The sequence below is a fragment of the Mauremys mutica genome, chromosome 5, assembly GCF_020497125.1.
Source record: "Mauremys mutica isolate MM-2020 ecotype Southern chromosome 5, ASM2049712v1, whole genome shotgun sequence".
NCBI lineage: Eukaryota > Metazoa > Chordata > Testudines > Geoemydidae > Mauremys > Mauremys mutica.
Window position 1 is genome coordinate 36,701,355 of NC_059076.1, and position 20,448 is coordinate 36,721,802.

The following is a 20,448-nucleotide window of genomic DNA, read 5'->3' on the forward strand; positions in this document are numbered from 1 at the left end:
AACCTCCATTGGAAACCTATTCCAGTTTAAGTATCTTTATAATTGGAAAGGTTTTCCTAATATATAACCTAACTCTTACTTCCTGCACATTAACCCTATTACTTCTTGTCTTACTATGTGCAGACATGGAGAACATTTGATCACTGGCCTCTTTATAACAGCCCTGAACAAATTTGAAAACTGTTACCAGGTTCCCCCTCCATCTTCTTTTCTCAAGACTAAACATCTCCAGTTCTTTTAACATTTCCTCCTAGGTCTAAAGCTTTTATCATTTTTTGTTGCTCTCTTTGGACTTTCTCCAGTTGGTCCACATCAATCCTAAAGTATGGCGCTCCAAACTGGATTCAGCATCCAGCTGAGGCCTCACCAGTGCTGAGTAGAGGAGGACAATTACCTCCCAGCCACCAAGGGCAAACAAGCCCACAGCCTTGGCATTATTAACATCACACTCAAGCTAACCCCCAAGAAACATGCCTCCCAAAGCTATTCTGAGGACTAATAAGCTGGCAAAGATCAATGAGGGTGAATCTGGAGCTAGTTTGGTCAGGAAGGGGAAATTTGGAGGCAACCAGGGTCACCCAGGGATCAATGAAGGCATGTCAAGAGGGAATGGGAGGGGGGGGTCACAGAGGGATCACTGTTGATAAGAATGGCAGGAGTAGGAGGTCACAGGGGAGGGCAATGAAGGCGAGGCTTGAGCCAGTGCTGTCACAGAGAGCAAGGCTAGAGGGGGTCAAGAGAGGGGTCAATCAGGAAAAACTTGGAGAAATCAGGGTCACTGAGAGCAACTCTGCAGGCAGTGGGGTAACATGGAGTCATGAAGAGCAAGGTCATGCAAGGGCCAATGAGGATACATTTGGAGGCAATCAGGTCACAGAGGGTGGAATTCCGAGGCAGTGGAGTCAAAGGCGGTCATGGAGTGCAGACTCCAGCCTTACTCTTCCTGACCCCATGTGACCTCACTGCTTGCAGAATTGCTCTCAGTGACCACTCTATGACCCTGCCTTCCTCCAGGTTTTTCCTGCTTGACCCCACTACCTCCAGCTTTCCTCTCCATTCCCCCATGTGACCCCCAATGCCTTTGGACTTGCTCTCTTTGAACCCTTTGTGACCCTGAGCACGTAAAAAATTATCCTTATTGAACCCTGCATGAGCCCATAGCATCCAGCCTTGCTCGCCAGAACCCCATGTGATGCCACTGTTTACAGACGTGGTCTAATAGACCATGGTGTCCCTGATTGCTGCCAAACTTATCCTCATTGACCCTCACATGACCCCACAGACTCCAGCCTTCCGCCTCATACCCTCATGTCACCTCACTACAGCAGAGTTGCACTCAGTGTCCCCCTCTCTGACTGTGATTTATTCTCATTGACTCCTGCATGACCCCGTTACCACCAGCCTTGCAATTCATGACCCCATGTGCCCCCCACTGCCTTTAGACTAGCTGTCATTGAACCCTCTTTGAACCTGATTGCCTCCAAATTTCTCCTCATTGACCTCTAGTTGACCCTTTAGCCTCCAGTCTTGCCTTCCATGACCCCATGTGACCCCACTGGCTTCAGACTTTCATTGACCCCCCTCTATGACTCTGATTGCCTCCAAGTATATCCTGATTGACTCCTGCCTAACCCCACTACTCCCAGCCTTGCTCTACATGACCTCATTTGACCCCACTGGCATCAGACTTGCTTTCATTGAACCCTCTGTGACCCTGATTGCTTCCAAATGTATCAGCAAAATGACAGTGAGACTTTCAACTAGAGAAACTCTGCAAGCACTGGGGTCACAGAGAGCAAGGCTGGAGAGTATGGAGTCATGCAGGGGTCAATGAGATAAACTTGGAGGCAAATAGGGTCACAGAGTGTTCAATGAGAGTAACTCCAAAGGCACTGGGGTCACACAGGGTCATAGACATCAAGATTATGGTCTGTAGGTCATACGGGGTCAAAGACATGAATGAGAGGGCTGTGTCAAGGCAGTTGGGTCAAATGATGTCATGGAGCGCAAGCCTGGAGGTAGTATGTGTGGGGGGGGTCATGCCAGGGTCAATCAGGAAAAGCTTTGAAGCAGTCAGCGTTACAAATGGGTCACTTAGATCAGCTCTGCAGGCAGCGAGGGTCACATGGTGAGCAAGGCTGGAGTGTGTGGAGTTATGCAGGTGTCAATAACCGCATATTTGGAGGCAATCAGGGTTCCACAGGGTTCAGTGAGAGCAACTCTGCAGTTAGTGGGGGTCATGAAGAATCAATGCAGATACATTTGGTAGTAATTGGGGACACCAACGGGTCAGTGAGAGCAAGTCTGAAGACAATGAGGTCATGAAGGGCAAGGCTGGAGAGTGTAGGATCATGCAAGGGTCAATAAGAAGAGATTTGGAGGCAACCAGTGTCACAATGGTGTCAATAAGGGTGAATATCAAAGCAGTGGGGTCAAACAAGGTCATGGAGTGCAAGTCTGGAGGTCATGGGGTCACCCAAGGGTCAATGAGGAAATACTTGGAAGCAGTCAGAGTTACAAAAGAGTCAATTAGACCAACTCTGCTGGTAGAGGGGTCACATGGGGTCATAAAGAATAAATGTGGATAAATTTGGGCGTAATTGGGGAGAGCAAGTTCTAAAACAATGGGGGTCCTGGAGAGCAAGGCAGGGGTGGGTGGGGATATGCAATGTCAATGTCCATATACTTGGAGGCAATCAGGGTCACAGAGGGTTCAATGGGAGCAACTGTGCTGGCAATGGGGTCATATGGGGTCATAAAGAATAAATATGGCTGAATTTTGAGGTAATTGGGATCACCAAGGGGTCAATGAGAGCACATCTGAAGGAAATGGGGTCAAATGAAGTCATGGAGACCAGAGCTGGAGTGTGTGAGAGCATGCGAGGGTCAATGAGGAGAAATTTGGAGGCACTCAGTGCCACAATGGAGTCAATCAGGGTGCATATCAAGGCAGTGAGGTCAAACGAGGTCATGGAGAGGAAGTTTGGAGGTTTTGGGGTCACGCAAGGATCAGTCATGAAACGCTTGCAGGCAGTCCGAGTTACAAATGAGTCAATCAGACCAACTCTGCAGGCAGTGGGGTTACACGGGGTCATGGAGAGCAAGGCTGGAGCGTGTGGGGTCATGCAAGGGTCAATGACCGTATACTTGGAGGCAATCAGGGTCACAGAGGGTTCAATGGCAGCAACTCTGCTGGTAGAGGGGTCACAAGTGTCATAAAGAATCAATGCAGATACATTTGGAAGTAATTGGGGTCACCCAGGTGTCAATGAGAGCATGTCTGACGGCAATAGGGTCATATGAGGTCATGGAGTGCACGGTTGGAGTGCGTGGGGTCATGCAAGTGTCAATGAGGAACAATTTGGAGGCAATCACTGTCACAATGGAATCAATGAGGGTACATAGGAAGGCAATGGGGACAAAGAAGGTCATGGAGAGCAAGCCTGAGAAACCCTGCAGGCAGTGGGGTCACATGAGTGACTTAGATAAAGGCTGGAGGCTGTGGGGTCCTGGAGGGTTCACTCAGGAAAAACTTGGAGGCAATCAGTATCACAGAGTGGTCAATGAGAGGGCCTATGAAACAATGGGTCAAACGAGGTCATTAAGTGGAAGACTAGAGGTAGTGGGATCATGCAGGTGTCAATCAGGATAATTTGGAGGTAAATAGGGTCACATAAAGCAAGCCTGCAGGCATGGAGCGGGAGGCTGGAGGTAATGGGGTGCTGCAGGGGTCATTCAGGAAAAACTTGGAGAAAAATCAGGGTCCCAAAGGGGTTAATGAGAACAAGTCTAAGGGCAGTGGGTTCATATGGGGTCATGGAGAGCAATGCTGGAGGTAAATGCAGGGTCACATATTGGTCCATGAGAAAAAACTTGGAGACAGTCATGGTCATGATGGGGTCAATGAGACCAAAATAGCCAGTTTCTCATTAGGGGGATTAGTGCTCATTTCATATGCAGGAAATACTAGGATTGATGCCTGCATTCTCCAGGTGCTGGGGCAACAGTTCTCACCAACTCCCTGGTTGTGGGGGGAGGGGGTTTGCCCACCTCCCTCTCTTTTGGCCCTTTGCCTATAACTATCAGGGGAAAGGGCAAAATCCACAGCAATGCCCAGCTACAGGGAGCTAGTGACCACTATAGAGACTCAAACCTGAAATGTTGATGTTAGTAGTACCCTATTCCTACCAACTAAGCTAGTCTCCCACAGCTATTTCTGATATAAGAATCAGGCTGCAATGGGATGATATCAGAGTGGGGCCCTATTTTTTTGGTCAGGTGGATTAGCTGAAATGATAGAGGGCTCCTTTTGCATCTGAGTGGTAATGAGCTTGATGCCTTCATTCTCCAGCCTGCTCTGCTGTGGCAGTGGGCGCCATGCCTTCCTTGCTGCTTTGCTCAAGACCCCGGAGCCCTCTCTTTGTATCACTGGCATGAGACAAGTCAGCTGAAGGCGTGAATTAGCTCAAGACATAGAGTGTTCTCCAGGAACTGGGGAGAAGACTCTTGGCAGCTCCATGTGAGGCAGCCAGCCTGCCTCCTTTCCTATTTTTTGGCCTGCCTGCTCAGAGCAGTGAGGCAAAAATCACCCTCCGAAGGTCTGTGTCTATCAAGAGGCTCAAACCCACAACCATGGTGATAGTAGCATCACATACTAACCAACTGAGCTAGCCAATCCACAAGAAGATTACCTCCCATAGCCAGTTCAGAAAGGGGAACAGGGCCCCTCAGGGACCTCACAGCTTTTTGTGTGACATAGGTGAGCCAGGAACAGATGCCAGCCAGGGGATTAGCGTAACTAGTAGAGTGTTGCTCCACATCCTAGCAGAGATGGGACCAAGGTGTATGTGGTGACCTGACGGCTGTGCTAACTGCTTGGAGAGGTTGAGACAAAAAGGGATTATCTTAAATGTTGAGAACTTTATATGGGAAACCCCCAAAATAGTACCAGGAGCATGAACATTACAAAGGACTGACTAATAAACTGTAGGTTACCAGCTCCTTTATGTTTGGGAGGCTGTATGCATGCTGCAGTTTGCATCAAACGCTTTGTTATTAACAAGAACAAAAGTTTCCTTAACATTATACTGTGTCACTTAGAAGAATTAGCTTTTCCACTCCTTGGCTGTAAGTCCAGCTCCACTCTTGCTGTCCCATTCTTTGCTTCTTTTGGCTTGAAGAGCTCCTTAGATTCAAGGCTCCTGTGGCTGCACGGAGTTTATCCACAAGCTGGGTTCCTTCTACTAGTGGGCCCACACTTGTCCAGGAGGCACCTTTGAACTGTATTCTGTCAATAGTGTTCAAACAGTCATTCTCACTGGTCATATACTTCAGGTCCTTTTCGGGCGGGGGGGGGCTTCTCATTTACCATTTTCAGGATCTGTTTTCATCTAACAGCTTTTTGATCAATTCCTTCTTTCACCAACTATATTTCCTTAAAGTCTGGGGAGGGGTTAAACCTGTTCCTCAAAGACAAAAGAGAAGCTGATGCCTCTAGCCAATGTCATCAAAGTTGATGGGAAATCACCAGTCAAGTGACCATTCTTTGGCAGCAAATTGGGGCAGGGACAGATTGGTCTGCATTTTAGCACACAACCAAATGGAACTCCATGTCTCTGTTCTCACAGAGGGAAAGGAACATGAACTAGGTGTATCCCTCAGAAAAATGCATTTCAAAGGGTGACTGAACTATAAAAGTGAGGGACACAAACATCCCAAGTTCTCGCTCCTTATTCATCTCTCACCCCAAAGAAAACAAAAGAACCAGCCTATGGACTTCAGGGACAGATGTGGACCTGAACTTGGTCTGCATTGTTACTGGGAACCTGTCGTAACAATCTCACCTTGAACCAAGTCTAGTTTGTTGAGTTTTGGAAGCATTTTATCTTTATTTCTCTTGTAACCATCCCTGACTTAAATGGCTTTGTACTCATGTAAAATCTCGCTCTTTATAGTTAAATAAACTTGTTTTATTATTTTATTAAAACTAATCCAGTGCTGTGAACAGTTTGGGTAATTCCATTTAAGGTAGCAGACTGTTGTATATTGATCCCCTTAAAGGGACAATGGACCTAATATTTATGGCCTGTCCAGGAGAGTGCTGGACAGTGCACAAGACACATCTTTTGGGGAAAATCCAGGACTGGGAGTGTGTTGAGGTCACTCTGCAAGTAGTAACAAAGGCTGCTGGAAGCCAGAGTGTGGCTGGTGTTTGCTGACAGGCTGCAGGGTTCAGAGTCTCTGGGCCAGGGTTGTGGCTGTCTACAGACACTCAGGGTATGACCTGTGTGGTCTTTGCGAGAAGCCCAGGTTGGGAGTTACAGACGCAAAGCATTGTGAGACACTCCAGTTTGCAGTGTAGGTGGTGACAGAGCCCCTCACTGGTCTGGACTGCACCCTGCAATGTCATATCCCCCACCAGGGCAACCTACTCTGTTATTTATAGATATTGTGTACCCTGGTTTTATTGTGTCCCATTGATTATCCTCACTCCACCAAGTTTCTGGGATGTCTATTATATCAATAACCTCATTTAATGCCAGGCATTCTAGTTCATCTATATCAGTATTTTGATTTCTAACATTTGTATATAAGTACCTGTACATTTTGTCAATATTCAGTTGCTTGCCTTCATGTGTCATATTTAAATAAGACTCTTCTGTCTGACTCTTCCTCACTAGCTCCTACCTGTAGTTTACCAACATCTTTCCAATATAGGCTTTTCCTTACCCAAAAGGTTTCCCAGTTCCTAATAAACCTAAAACCATCCTTCCTACACCCTCATCTCATCCATTCCTTGAGACCCTGAAGTTCTATTTGTCTTTCTGGCCCTATGCATGGAACTAGAAGCATGTCGGAGAAGCTATCTTGGTAGTCTCGGACTTTAATCTCTTACTTAGCAGCCTACATGTGGCCTCCAGGACCTCTTTCCTACCTTTCCCTATTCATTGGTATCTTCATGTACCATGACCACCAGCTCCTCCCCAGCACTGCACATAAGTCTGTCTAGATGTCTCGTGAGATCTGCAACTTTTGTACCCAGCAGGCAATTTATCATGTGGTTCGCCCCATCATCACAGATGTGATGGTCTATATTTCTGAACAATCAAATCCTCCATCACTATTACTTGGCTCTTCCTAGTAACCCGGTACCTGTCACTTTCCTGGCCTGCCCACACTCCTCCTCCCTGGGCTTCAGCAAAGGAAGTCACCAAAAAGCTTTATTCTGTGGGTAGATAAGGGGACAGAGAATACTTCTGTGTAAGCTCATCACTTCCCAGTCCCATTAAAAGGGGCACTGGATGTTTGGGAAGGGGGGTCTAGCTGCGAGGAAATAGGGAGGTTCCCTGTTCTGAGCTCTCTAGGAGAGATGAAACAGCATTAAAGCAAAGAAATCACCCTTACACTAGGCTCAGCCTCAGTGTTTTTTGATGTATTTTGGAGGGGATGGGTTGCAAAATACTTAGTCCTGCAAGGGACTGGATTAGATGACCTCCTGAGGTACCTTCCACTCCTACGATTCTATGAACATTTGATTTGTTAAATAGTTTTCAAAAATATGATAATTATAAAATTAATCAGTCTCCTCCCATTATAAATTTTACATAGCTAGCAGTTAAAAATAAGTGATTTCCTCATAAATACCTTTTTAATAGCCCAGTCAATGACATGGCCTCCATCATTCTGAGATTTTATCTAAAAAAGGGGGAGAAAAACCTTTTCTGTGAATTTATATTGCTGCAGCAGCCGTTGCTCCTGCTCATTATTTGGTGAGTAATTTTTTAGGGAAAAATATTCCTCAGACATAGTCAGCCGGTGAGAAGTGAATACCAATGCTGATAAAAGCTAGCTGGACTGCACTGTTTTTTTAAAACTATAACTGGAGGTGCTTCTTATTTGAAAAGAAGAGTTGTTTTGTGCTGTTCATTTGGGGGCGTGAAACTGTAACTGCAGCAGTGCCTCATCTAGGCCCCTAGGAAGCCTCCCTTTGGGAAGGGTTTTGCAGCCACAGTTTAATGTTTTACAAAGTATATCATGACACATGAAGGTCTTGATGCTGCTTTAAAGTAACCACTGCAGAGGGCTGTGGACCTGAAACTTGCTTACAGCATATGCACTTTTGCCACCAGACACTCGTGTGTGTGTGTGTGTGTGTGTGTGTGTGTGTGTGTGTGTGTGTGTGTGTAAAAATTATACCTGCTGCACTGATGGAAAAGCCACAAGGCAACCATACTGCCACTACCAATAGCTACAGTGGCATCATGTGAAACCTTTAGGATTACTTCGAGAGGGGACGAACTGCCTGTACCCACTTATCTAGCAGTGAAAATGGTCATTTCTGCTCTCCAGTTTGCCTATGGAAAATAATAGCTTTTGGTTATTGTTGGCCGATGTGACAGGGCAATCAATGCCACACCAGCTGAGAAGAAATCACTTGCAGTTACAAAAACAGTAGTACCAGAAAATGGCCTCAAAAGTAGTTAGTGTTTAATTTCACTATCCCTTTATTTCCCCTAAGTATTATTTTGTTATTAATATACTCCACCTGGCTTCCTGTAGGAATGAGTGTACATATGAGTTTCTATGCCCCTTCAGTTCTTGGTTTCTCTACTGAACCTGCCCATATGGATGTTCTGATGGCAACCGTGGTGATGTGAGCATCTGTCCACTATGACCTACATGTAGACCCTCATCTTATTTTACAGCTGCCTCACGGTAGCAAGTTTTGGTCTCTGCTAACCCAAAGTAGATTCAAACCCATGACCTAATAGATAGCCATAGCTCCATATCTCATTATCAACGTGACTAGTTACCTCAGTTAAGTTACATCTCAAATAATATTTGCAATCCAGTTCCTCTATAGATTAAAAAATAAGGCTCCATAAACATTCTGTAGGGAAATGTCTGAGATGGTAAAGGTTTTATTAAAGTTTTATTTATTCAGATATATTGAAAAAGGATTTGTTTTTGTTCAGATTCTAGCGTATCTTTGGATGCAAAAAAAGTTTCAATTTTTTGGCTGCTAAATGATTTTCCTTTTTGGTCAGGTTTCAGAAAAGTCTGCAATACTTTACAGTTCCAGCAGGGGTCAATATGTTTTCATCATTACAAGCCAAAAGCTCAGTGAGAAAGAAGCAAAAAGTGTTGATCCTAATTGGAGCAGACACAAGGATCTTCTATAATCCTCTGACATCCTTTTCAAATAATAATTCTTAGGTGGGTGGTGGGCTGGTGGCTGCAATGCCAGTGCAGACTTTTCTACAATGAAGCCTAACCATTGTCAATTATTTTTGATGTATGCTAGCTTAACGGAAGGATCCTTCTTACAGGTTTTTCTAACCCACCGACGGGCACTCCTCCTAATTATTGCGCCACAATACAAGTATTCTATACTAACTGTGTCTTATAAAACACTCTTTCCTTCATACATACAAGTGGACAGATAAACAGCTGAGTTACCCTCTGATATACTAATAAATCTAGTTGCATTGTTCCAAATGGTTCTTTTTAAAAAAAAATTATGTCAATGCCAGTATTTTCCAGACAAATGACTGAACAGGAGTATGTACAGCAAGTATCTCTTTACATCTAGATCTACAGCACCAGAAGGGTTAGTAATTAAGTTAAAAGTTTTTTTTTTATTGGAATACTGGCTAGCTTGGCTGTTGTGTGCAAACATTGGCATTGTTTGTATAAATATTAAAGAGTATGGTAGCTGCTGGAGACAGATTCCAAACCCAGTGATAAAACCCAACCCTCTAGGCTCAGATGAAAAATCTGAGCCTTGTTAAATTTATTTGTTGATTTTTTGTTTGCACTGAGCCAAGCCCTGGTGGGGCACAGGAACCTTTTCCCCTTCATTCAGGACAGAAAAACAACGAAGATTTTCAGAAATCCAATTCAAGAAAGCTGGTAGGGTTTTCTAAATAGAATCCAACCCAAGTGAATCATATTCAAGGATATTTAACAGCTTGTGTGCTGCTGAACATACCTGGTATGTGGAGCAACGAATGGAATGGATGCTGCCCCATTTACATGGTCATGGTGAAAGGCTGATGCAAAGAGGGTTAAGCAGGAAGACCCAGATTTTTAAGGGTATTTAGGCACCTAGTAGTATTTTCAAAAGCAGCTAAACACCAAACTACTATTGAAATCAATGGGAAACAAGTACCTGGGTGCTTTTGAAAAATCTTTAGGGGCCTAAATACCTTAGAAAATCCAGCCCAAGGTTACTTGCTGGTATGTTTCACATCTCTCTTCCATGGTTTACCTCAGACAGGGGGGACCTCTCTTTTAGGTCCTGTCACCACCGAGAAATGTTTTGCACTGTAAAGGTCATTTAGAACAAAACAACAACAACAACAACAACCACCACCTTAATGGTGTCAATTCTGGTGACAATTATCCTGGCCAACATGGATGGGAACAATCATTTTAAAAAAAGCCATGACCCATTCAACACCGGTTTAACAATTTTGTTATTTGAAATCTTATATTTTTAGGGCAGTGTCAGTTTCACACTGCAGACATGGCCCTAGTTATGAAGAAAAGTAATTTGGATCTTGGAAAGAAAAAAAACCCAACAGATATAGATTAAGCATGTTCAAGTCATATGCAAAAAATCCCTTTTCTGGACTCTGCTCCTAACAACAATTTAAACTATTAAAACTGCATTTTAAACAGCTTGTTTATGTTTGTTTACATTGCACCCTTTTCTCAGCTTAGACCAGGGGTTCCAAACTTTATCAGTGGGGGCCACATCTCAGAGATATTGGGCTTGAACCTTCTCTCTCACAGGGCCAGATCACACCTTTAGGGTTAAGCAAGAAAGATGTGTTAACTGCACCAGCGCAGGCGAGTTGTGAGAGGCAGTATGCCTCAGAGATGCCCTCCCTAAACAATAATTCATTCTCTGCTTCCCCCTTGCTCCAGGAAAGGGTGTAGTAATTTACTGCTGGCCTGTACAACATCCCTTCACCATGCCGGCACAGGTGCATGGGCCAGTATAGGGGATGGGGGGCTGGCTGCCAGATCCAAGGCTCCAGCACCTGCTCCTGGGACGGACTAGCTTAGGGGTAGTCAATTACATTTTTTGGTCAAGGTCCAAACTTCTTAGTCAGGGCATAGTCAAGGTCCAGGCTCCAGAGAAAATAATAAAAAACCCACCCAACAACAAAAGGTAGTAAATAAAACATTTTGGGGTCTGTTCAAAACATCTGGTGGCCCAGAGTTGGCCCACATCCACCTATTGCCTACCTGTGGACTAGCCCGCGAAGATCACCCACTTACTTCAGCATGCAGACACTTAAGGAGGATTCCTACTCCCTTGCATGGGCACGTAGTCCAAGTCCAAGGCCCAATCTAGACCTATTAGGGACTGCCTTGCAGTACATACATGCATGCTTCAACAGATTTGCACCACCAAGTGTGGATTTTCTAAGAAGCTTACATTTGTTAGTAAACTCTTCAGGGCTGCGATCTTGAGCCTGATTCTGATCTCATTTACGTCCATGTAAATCCAGAGTAAATGCCATTGAAATGAATGGAGTTACCCTGGTATAGAACCCTTGTAAGCCAGATGAGAATCAGAATGCTTATCTGCAAAAGCACTCAACTGACTGTTGGAGCTATACACATTAAAAATAATGTACACTTGGGTTGCCTCCCTTTAACCTGTAAGCAGGGGATCTGAGAAATTGGTCAGCTTCCTCCTTCCTAGTGTTATAAGCTCCCTAACCAGGCACCCCAGAAGGACTCCCATGAACCCATGGAGACATCAAGGTCTTCTGAAGTCCTTTCCCTGGTTCCATAAAAGGGTCTGGGTAGCCACTTGTATCTGGATTCATTCCACAGGATTCTACAAGTTTTAACACTATGTTTAAAAGCAGAGCCCCAGTAATCTGCAGCTCAAGCTCAGAGCTCCAGCAGTGTAACAATACAGTGGTCTTAAAGAGACGCATTGTTACATACCTCCCACAATGCTTTATAACAGGGGTTCTCAACCTTTTTCTTTCTGAGGCCTCCCTAACATGCTATAAAAATTCCATGGCCCGCCTGTTCCACAACAATTCTTTTCTGCATATCCAGTAGATTAAAAGCCAGGGCCAGCACAAGGGAGTAACAAGCAGGGCAACTGCTTGGGGTCCCACACTACAGGGGCCCCGCAAAGCTAAGTTGCTCAAGCTTTGGCTTCAGCCCAGGGTGGTGGTGGGGTTTGGGCTTCAGCTTCATCCCCAGGCCCCAGTGAGTCTAACCCCAGCCCTGCTATCTGGTTTATTTTGGCAGACCCCCTGAAACCTGTTTAAGGCCCCCCCCAGTGGGCCCCAGACCCCTGATTGAGAACCAATGCTTTATAGTCTAGCTAAAGGCCAATAAAACAGCCCTCTCTAGCTTTGTTCTCTCAGGGTGAAATTGTGCCATTGAGGCATGCCATGTTAGGGCTTGAAAGGAGCACTGAAAGCATTTTCCATCTCTCAGGTGGAGCACATACACTTTACCTTTAAGGCACATAGCCTTCTCCCCACTGCATGGCTAGCCACTCTGTTGGCCTGTGTGCACACACATGAATGGGGTGGTGTAAAGGCATGGGTTCTGCCTCATCCTGTTCTTCCCCTTTGTATTGCTCCCTGTGCTCAGGTGGCATCTCAGAGATGACAATTCTTGGCCCCTACATGGGCCATAAGAGGAGGGTGGCAGGGAGCGCTTTGCGCTCTCCTTATCTCATTGTATTTTCATTAGGGAATGGGCAGACTCTAGCCCATAAGACCACTGCCATTCTCAAAGTCCTACTGAGCTTTGTCTTACTGCTTTTTCCACTCCCATCTGAAACAGAATTACAGATGTCTGCTCTTCAGAAGTTTCTAGCTGCCTGCTGTATTTCAACAGCCTTCCTGGATTTTGCATGACTTTTATCCCCCTATAAAGCCTCTTGTTTCTTCTCTGGTGTCCCAGAATCACCTGAAATGGAAGGCAGGATGTATATATTTATCTTTGCTGTTATACTGTCAATGCACATCCAACATTCCCACCTCCAACAGTTTTATTTTCTCTGTGTCTGTGTCTACTATTGGAACTTCACTTGCACTCTGAGCCTCTGCATGTTTTAACACCTGTTTAGCAATTCTCTTTTGGAAATCCATCAAGTTTTCCCTGCGTCTTCTGGAGTTTTTTCAGTCTCTTCCTTTTCACTCTGCATCTGTTTGAAGTCCTGATTCTGCTTTGTCATGGTGTCTTCCGACTGCTTTGTGTTGGCTGACAGTTGTCTCTTCACAGCCTCACTCTTTAGCCTCTCCTTTTGCACAAATATATTCCAGACAATGTTGATAGCAAATCTTGAAAGATCTCTCTTCCAGTTCTGCTTTCAGAGCTCTGTAGTTTGGACACGTGTAAGCTTTCTTCTAATCGTGTAAATAAGTTTTTAGCTTTGTCTAACACAGCAGTGTCTTCCCTATAGCCATTGGGTGACCAACCTGGAGTTCTTGCATCTTGGCTATACGTCTACCTTGTCCATAGCATATGACTTTCCTTTTACCTGTGTAGCCAATGATTTTAGTTTATTATCCATTTATTGTGTGATGTTATGATTAATCAATGTGTTATATTTAGGATTGTCAAGCGATTCAAAAATAATTGTGCGACTAATTGCACTGTTAAATAATAAAATGCCATTTAAATATTTTTGGATGTTTTTCTACGTTTTCAATTGTATTGATTGCAATTACAACACAGAATACAAAGTGTACAATGCTCACTTTATATTTATTTTTTATTACAAGTATTTGCACTGTAAAAAACCAAAAGAAATAGTATTTTTCAAATCACCTCATACAAGGACTGTAGTGCAATCTCTTTATCATGAAAGTTGAACTTACAAATGTAGAATTATGTACAAAAAACTGCATTCAAAAATAAAACTAACATTTTAGAGTCTGCAAGTCCTCTCAGTCCTGCTTCTTGTTCAGCCATTCGCTCAGACAAAGAAGTTTGTTTACATTTGTAGGAGATATTGCTGCCCACTTCTTGTTTAGAATGTCACCTGAAAGTGAGAACAGGCGTTCTCATGGCACTGTTATACCTGGCATTGCAGGATATTTATGTACCAGATGCACATGTCCCTTCATGCTTCAACCACCATTCTAGGGGACATGCATCCATGCTGATGACTTGTTCTGCTCGATTCAAATCAAAAGCAGTGCAGACCGATGCATGTTCATTTTCATTATCTGAGTCAGATGCTACCAGCAGAAGGTTGATTTTCTTTTTTGGTGGTTCGGATTCTGTAGTTTCCGCATCAGAGTGTTGCTCTTTTAAGACTTCTGAAAGCAAGCTCCACACCTCATCCCGCTCAGATTTTGGAAGGCACTTCAGATTCTTAAACCTTGGTGTGATGAAGTGGGACTGTTCTTAATGTTTCCTCTGAATACTGTGTGGGTGCCTCAGTTTCTGGCCGGCATTCTGTCTCCTGGCAACTAATGGCCCAGGCCCTTCCCCCCTGCAAGGGAATGCTAAAGGTGTGGGAGAACAAAGAGGTCAGGTGACCTCCTGGCCCGGGAAAGGAACTCAGCAGAGAAGGAGGGGCTGGAGGGGGTTTCAGCTGGGAGCTGGCTGGGGACAGGAAGTGAGGGCAGACTGGGTTGTCTGGCTCACTGGGCCCCAGAATGGACTGGCTGAGGGGTCTCGTTCTCTGTACCTACAAGCTCTGTTTTAGACCATGTTCCTGTCATCTAATAAACCTCTGTTTACTGGCTGGCTAAGAGTCATGTCTGACTGTGAAGTGGGGGTGCGTGCAGGACCCTGTGGCCTAGATGGACTCACTGTGGGAAGCACAAGAAGGGGCAGAGGATGCTGAATGCTCCAAGGTCAGACCCAGGGAGGTGGAAGCTGTGTGAGCTTCTTGCCCTGAAGACAGTCTGCTCCAAGGGAGAGGAGGTGCCCCAAAGTCCTGACTTGCTTTGTGGGGAGCAGTTCCAAAGCATCGCCCGGGGACTCTGTGACACTTGGGTCAAGTGCTATAGCTATCTTTAGAAATCTCACATTGGTACCTTCTTTGCGTTTTGTCAAATCTGTAGTGAAAGTGTTCTTGAAATGAAGAACATGTGCTGGGTCATCATCTGAGACTGCTATAACATGAAATATATGGCAGAATGCCAGTAAAACAGGGGACATACAATTCTCCCCCAAGGAGTTCAGTCACAAATTTAACTAACATTTTTTTAAACAAGTGTCATCAGCATGGAAGCATGTCCTCTGGAATTGTGGCCGAAGCATGAAGGGGCATACGAATGTTTACCATAGCTTGCATGTAAATACCTTACAATGCCGGCTACAAAAGTGCCATGCAAATGCCTGTTCTCATTTTCTGGTGACATTGTAAATAAGAAGAGGGCAGCATTATCTCCTATAAATGTAAACAAACTTGTTTGTCTTTGTGATTGGCTGAACAGGAGGTAGGACTGAGTGGACTTATAGGTTCTGAAGTTTTACATTGTTTTGTTTTTTGAGTGCTGTTATGTAACCAAAAAAAAAAATCTACATTTCTAAGTTGCACTTTCACAACAAAGATTGCACTACAGTACTTGTATGGAGGTGAATTGAAAGATACTCTCTCTTTTATCTATCATTTAACAGTGCAAATATTTGTAATAAAAATATACACTGATTTCAATTACAACACGGAATACAATATATACGAAAATGTAGAAAAACATCCAAAATATTTAATAAATGTCAGTTGTTATTCTATTGTTTAGCAGTGCAATTAAAATTGCTTGATTAATTGATTAATTTTTAAAATCGTGATTACTTTTGAGTTAATCCTGTAAATTCACTGCGATTAATCAATAGCCCTAGTTATATTACATATATTCATTGTATGTTAGAGTTAATTTGTAGGATTATAAAGATATAAGATTGATCAGTATTTAAAGGAACCAAGTATTTGACATGAGTAAGACAAGTTGAAAGGCAAGAACCCATATGTTGAGCTCTGCAAGACTTTAGCTTAGCTATTTTAGGCCTTGGAGACAAGCAACGACAACTTAAGTCAATGACTGAGAACTAACCCAATGCCCTAAGATTATGGGAAAAGAGATATCAAGTGGTAATATTGTGCAAAATTACCCAGATTAATATTAGATCATAAAAATACTGTAAAGGTGCATCTGTCTCAAACATATGTCTTGAGCCACGGGATACAATCAATGCTAATGAGAACAAAGGGAACTTACACAGCCTATAGAAAATTGGGGTCCCTTAAATTTCCAGGGGACAGATACCAATAAGAGAAAAGAGGGTTGACACTTTTATGAACATACACAGAATGCAGGTATAGACAGAATCACATTATAAAAAGGGGATGCCCAGAACAGAAAAATTGAGTTCCCTATGGTAGACTCCAGCAGAAACCATCCCTCTACTGATGATCAAGCCATGAGAGACCCATCAGACTAACACTATTGTTAAGGATGTGAGTATAACTGTATTTGTAATTTGTGCATAGGTCTATATAGAGTTTCTATATGCTTGTATAATCAAAACTTTAATTATAACTTTAATAAAACTTATAAAATAGACTAGACTTTGTACTGGTAAAAGTATGTGTGGTCACTACCCTTGGTCTTTATGCATTCCTAGAGACTCTAACGCTAAAGAAAGTAGCAGAGAGGTGATTTTCACTCTGTTAAGCTTCAAACTGTAGTCACCAGAGCCGAACCCACGGTGGTATAATACCACATTACAAAATTCACTTGAAATAAAATAAAAGGCTACACCTGATTTAGGATTGGATTCTTACATCTGGCATAGGCCATTGTGCAAGGAATTGTTTTTTAATTTCCCATATTTGACACTTATTTCCAGATGCTGGACATACTGAGTATCATCCTGGATAGGACCCATCCTTCTGTGAATGTTTTGTAACCTAAGATCACTTCCTTAGGCTTGGCTTGCAGGAAGAACAGGCTCGCATGCCTTTAGCGCACACAGGTTGTACGGTTTTCCATAGTCAGAGGCAGTACTATGCTACTTCCATAGCTCTAGTAATCTGTCCAGCGTAAACATTGGTTCTTTAAGAGTTGTTCTGCAAAGCTTGGCTGATGAACCAGATTGCATAATTTGCATCCAGATCTCATGATCCGGATCAGCAGACTCACATCTGAGTGCTAGCTGGTGGAATTTGGCCTAACAATGGGTCGGTGTCTCACCTGGCTCTTGTCTGGTTTCCCATACACACATTGCTTTCCAGAGAAAATTGGCAATTTAAACACTAAGGGCTTTTACAATCAGACCTTCTTCTCTGGCTGTGGTTTTGTTGGGCAGTGAATTATAGATGTCACTTACCTCCTTGTCCACATACTGCAACAGGTGTGCAACTTCTATTTTGGATTGTCAGTTCTGAGTGCAACCCACAGATTTCTGAATTTTGCTTGTTTTTTTCTGTCATTGCTGAGCAACTATCCTATCTTCATGGGTATTAATTCACTGGTGGGTTGGTGGATGCAAGTCAGACCGTGCTGCTGTTTCTTTTTGTTGTTAAACTCTTTTTTTTTGTTATTTTCCCCTATTTCTTTATGTCCAACAAAGCTAGTTCACCCAGGAAGGCTCTTGAAGCCAATCAAGCTCTCAGCAAACTATCCAGCTACAAGGCCAATGTGCTGAAGAGCTGATAGAGCTCTATAGTCAATGGAAAATTACAACCCTTTGGCCCCAAACTGCCCCCCCCACCAGCACCAACTGCCAAGATCACCACTAGCAGCACTTGCAAAGGCCCTGACATGTGGGGTCCTACAACATTCCATCTTGTCCCCTTCAATATCTTCATGATCTTGTCAGGTTGTGTGACATCATGGACTTTGCTGCCAGCATTACCCAAATGGCACCTAACTGTGTATCTCATATCCTGTTTGTATCTGTGAAAAATAACAGTGGCTACAATGAAGCAGCTACTGGATGAGGAGTTGCTACCTCAGACTAAGCTTGGAGAAAAACCAAAATTTGTTAGTTGGAAGTGGGAAAGTACTTTGAACTAGCTGGGGCACTGCTCTACTCTTCAATCAAAGGCATCTATTTCCTCCCCTCACCAATTCATCTGAGAACTGAAGAGCCAGGCAGTCCTGTTACTTATGCTAGGATTAGGTAGCATCCATGGTGTAAAAATCCTTCTTCCATCTCCAGGTTGCTAGGAAACTTTGTTCCTTCTCCCCAGACTTGTCCATTTATTACCTCCAGATTGAACTATTGTAACTCACTGGAGCAGAATAGGGAAGCAATGCAAAGGTTCTAGCTTGTGCAGAATGGAGCAGTCTGCCCATAGACAGACTGGGCAATTGTGAGCACATCACCTCTGTATTCCAAGCTCTTCACTTGCTCCCTACATTCTTCAATTCTAGATTAGGATTAAGGCCATGAACTGACAAAGGTAGGAAAGGTCAAGACATTTTGTCTGTGACCAGTCGAGACAACTGCCCTCTCCTGCAATGGTAGGTCACAAAGCTCAGCTGAGAAACAAGCTTCCTGAGCACACCAGCTTTATCTAGAATTGGATATTCTCCTCCTTGAGAAAGCATTCCCACCATAACCCAAGATGGAGAATAGCCTATAAAATATCTGCCCCTTGGACCAAGGAATAGAGAAAAGCAATAGATTCCATGAAGCCCACAACGAAAAACCTCATCATGCAAAGCTAAAGTACTAAGGAAGTGTTTTGATATTATTTTAATGGGAACTATAGAAAACAAGTAGGCAGGCAGACAGACTGAAGTGAATAATGCTACTAACATTGCCTAAAATAATTTTCCCTCTGAGCAACAAAATCCACAATAAGCAGGGGCAGTAGTGGGGCAGCAGCCGGCGGGAGGCTACAGGAGCGGCACTTCTGAACAAGTTGTGCTGTTATGGTAGGCCTCAAGGAGCGGAGGGGAGGTATGGGGTACTGAGCAAATGAACCCTGGCCTCACGGATAGTTGCTGAAAAATGCACGTTTGGGTCAACCAACAGCAGTTGTGAATTTGGGCCAAATTCAGCAAGTAGATTCAGAGGAAAAATATATATTTAAGTCAAAATATTTTGTTTGGACACTTTTGAAATGAAGGGTTAGCTTTCATATTGAAACAGTGTTTTTTTTTCAAGATTTAGCTAGATTCATTTTAAAAAAAGAGGATCAAAATCTCAAAATGACATAAAAAAATTACATTTCAGGTCAAATGAAATAGTTTAACTTGAACAAGTTTCTTTTTTTGGTTTGTTTTTTCTTGCCAAGACAGCTTCTGTTTTGGGTGGTCCTCAAAAGAAACACATATTGGAATGTTTTTATTTGGTAACTAAACTGACAAAAAAAATCAGTTATTTGCTCACCTCTTTGTTTACACACACACATACACACACACACACACGATTTTCAGGATTTCCCTGAAGATCTCAGTGCATCTGTGTATTATGAGAGTCACAGCTCCTGCCCCCTTGCAGGGGAAGACAGAGGGTAATCCTGTTCAACACAGCATACATTTCCTGGACCATACATGGCTATTTTCCTCAGAGGGGGATGATACGGCCCTGAGTCACAATGGCAGGATTTATCCTTGTACGTTTGCTTTTCTTTCTACTGATCAGTTTTCCCCCCCCCATACAATTCTTTCTGTAGATTCTTTTATAATTAAATGCACCACTTTGTTTGCACCAACACATTTGAGACTCATGAAAGCTGCTTGGCCTGCCAAAATGAAAATTTCAAACTTGCATCTACATATTTTGTACCAGTTTGAATGTGGCAAAGCAGTTTCACTTGCACACAGATTTTTGCAGGTACAAATACACATTCAGTTATCTGATTTGTCCATGCAAATGCTCATCATCATCTGCATGCACAAGTTTACAAGCCCACAAAGTCTCTACACCCAACATTGTCACAGTTGCTCAGCTCTTCCAATAATTACAATTTTATTAGATCCAGCATTCAAAACTGCCTCTAGCATTTAAACAGAAGTAATTTAGTGCTAATAAAAGTGGTAGATTCACAGTTCAAAAGACTGAAGTCCTCTGTTTATCCACAAATCACATAGAACATGTGAAACAGCAATGCAAGATTCCCCATGCTGCCATGTGATTCAACCTTGACTTGGAATGACTAACTCTTACAGGGGAGCACATAGGTCATTTTCCATAAGTCTCTCTATTAAGACTACCAAGAAGGGTGCAAATTATTGCCAATAATGATTTTTTTCTGTAATATGGATCTTTTTTCACTAGAAAAAAAAAGACTGACTCATCACATGACAGCCACTAAGCTGCCCTCAGCCGACAACAACTTTTAGTAACTCTGCCGTGTTCTGGATTGGAACTCCAGACCAGATGGTGAAGGGCTCTGCAGCCCATTACCAGTCAAATCATTCAGTCTATTGCGTGCTAGCCACCAGACTGAGATTACCAATAAATAAAGGCCAAGCATGTAAAATT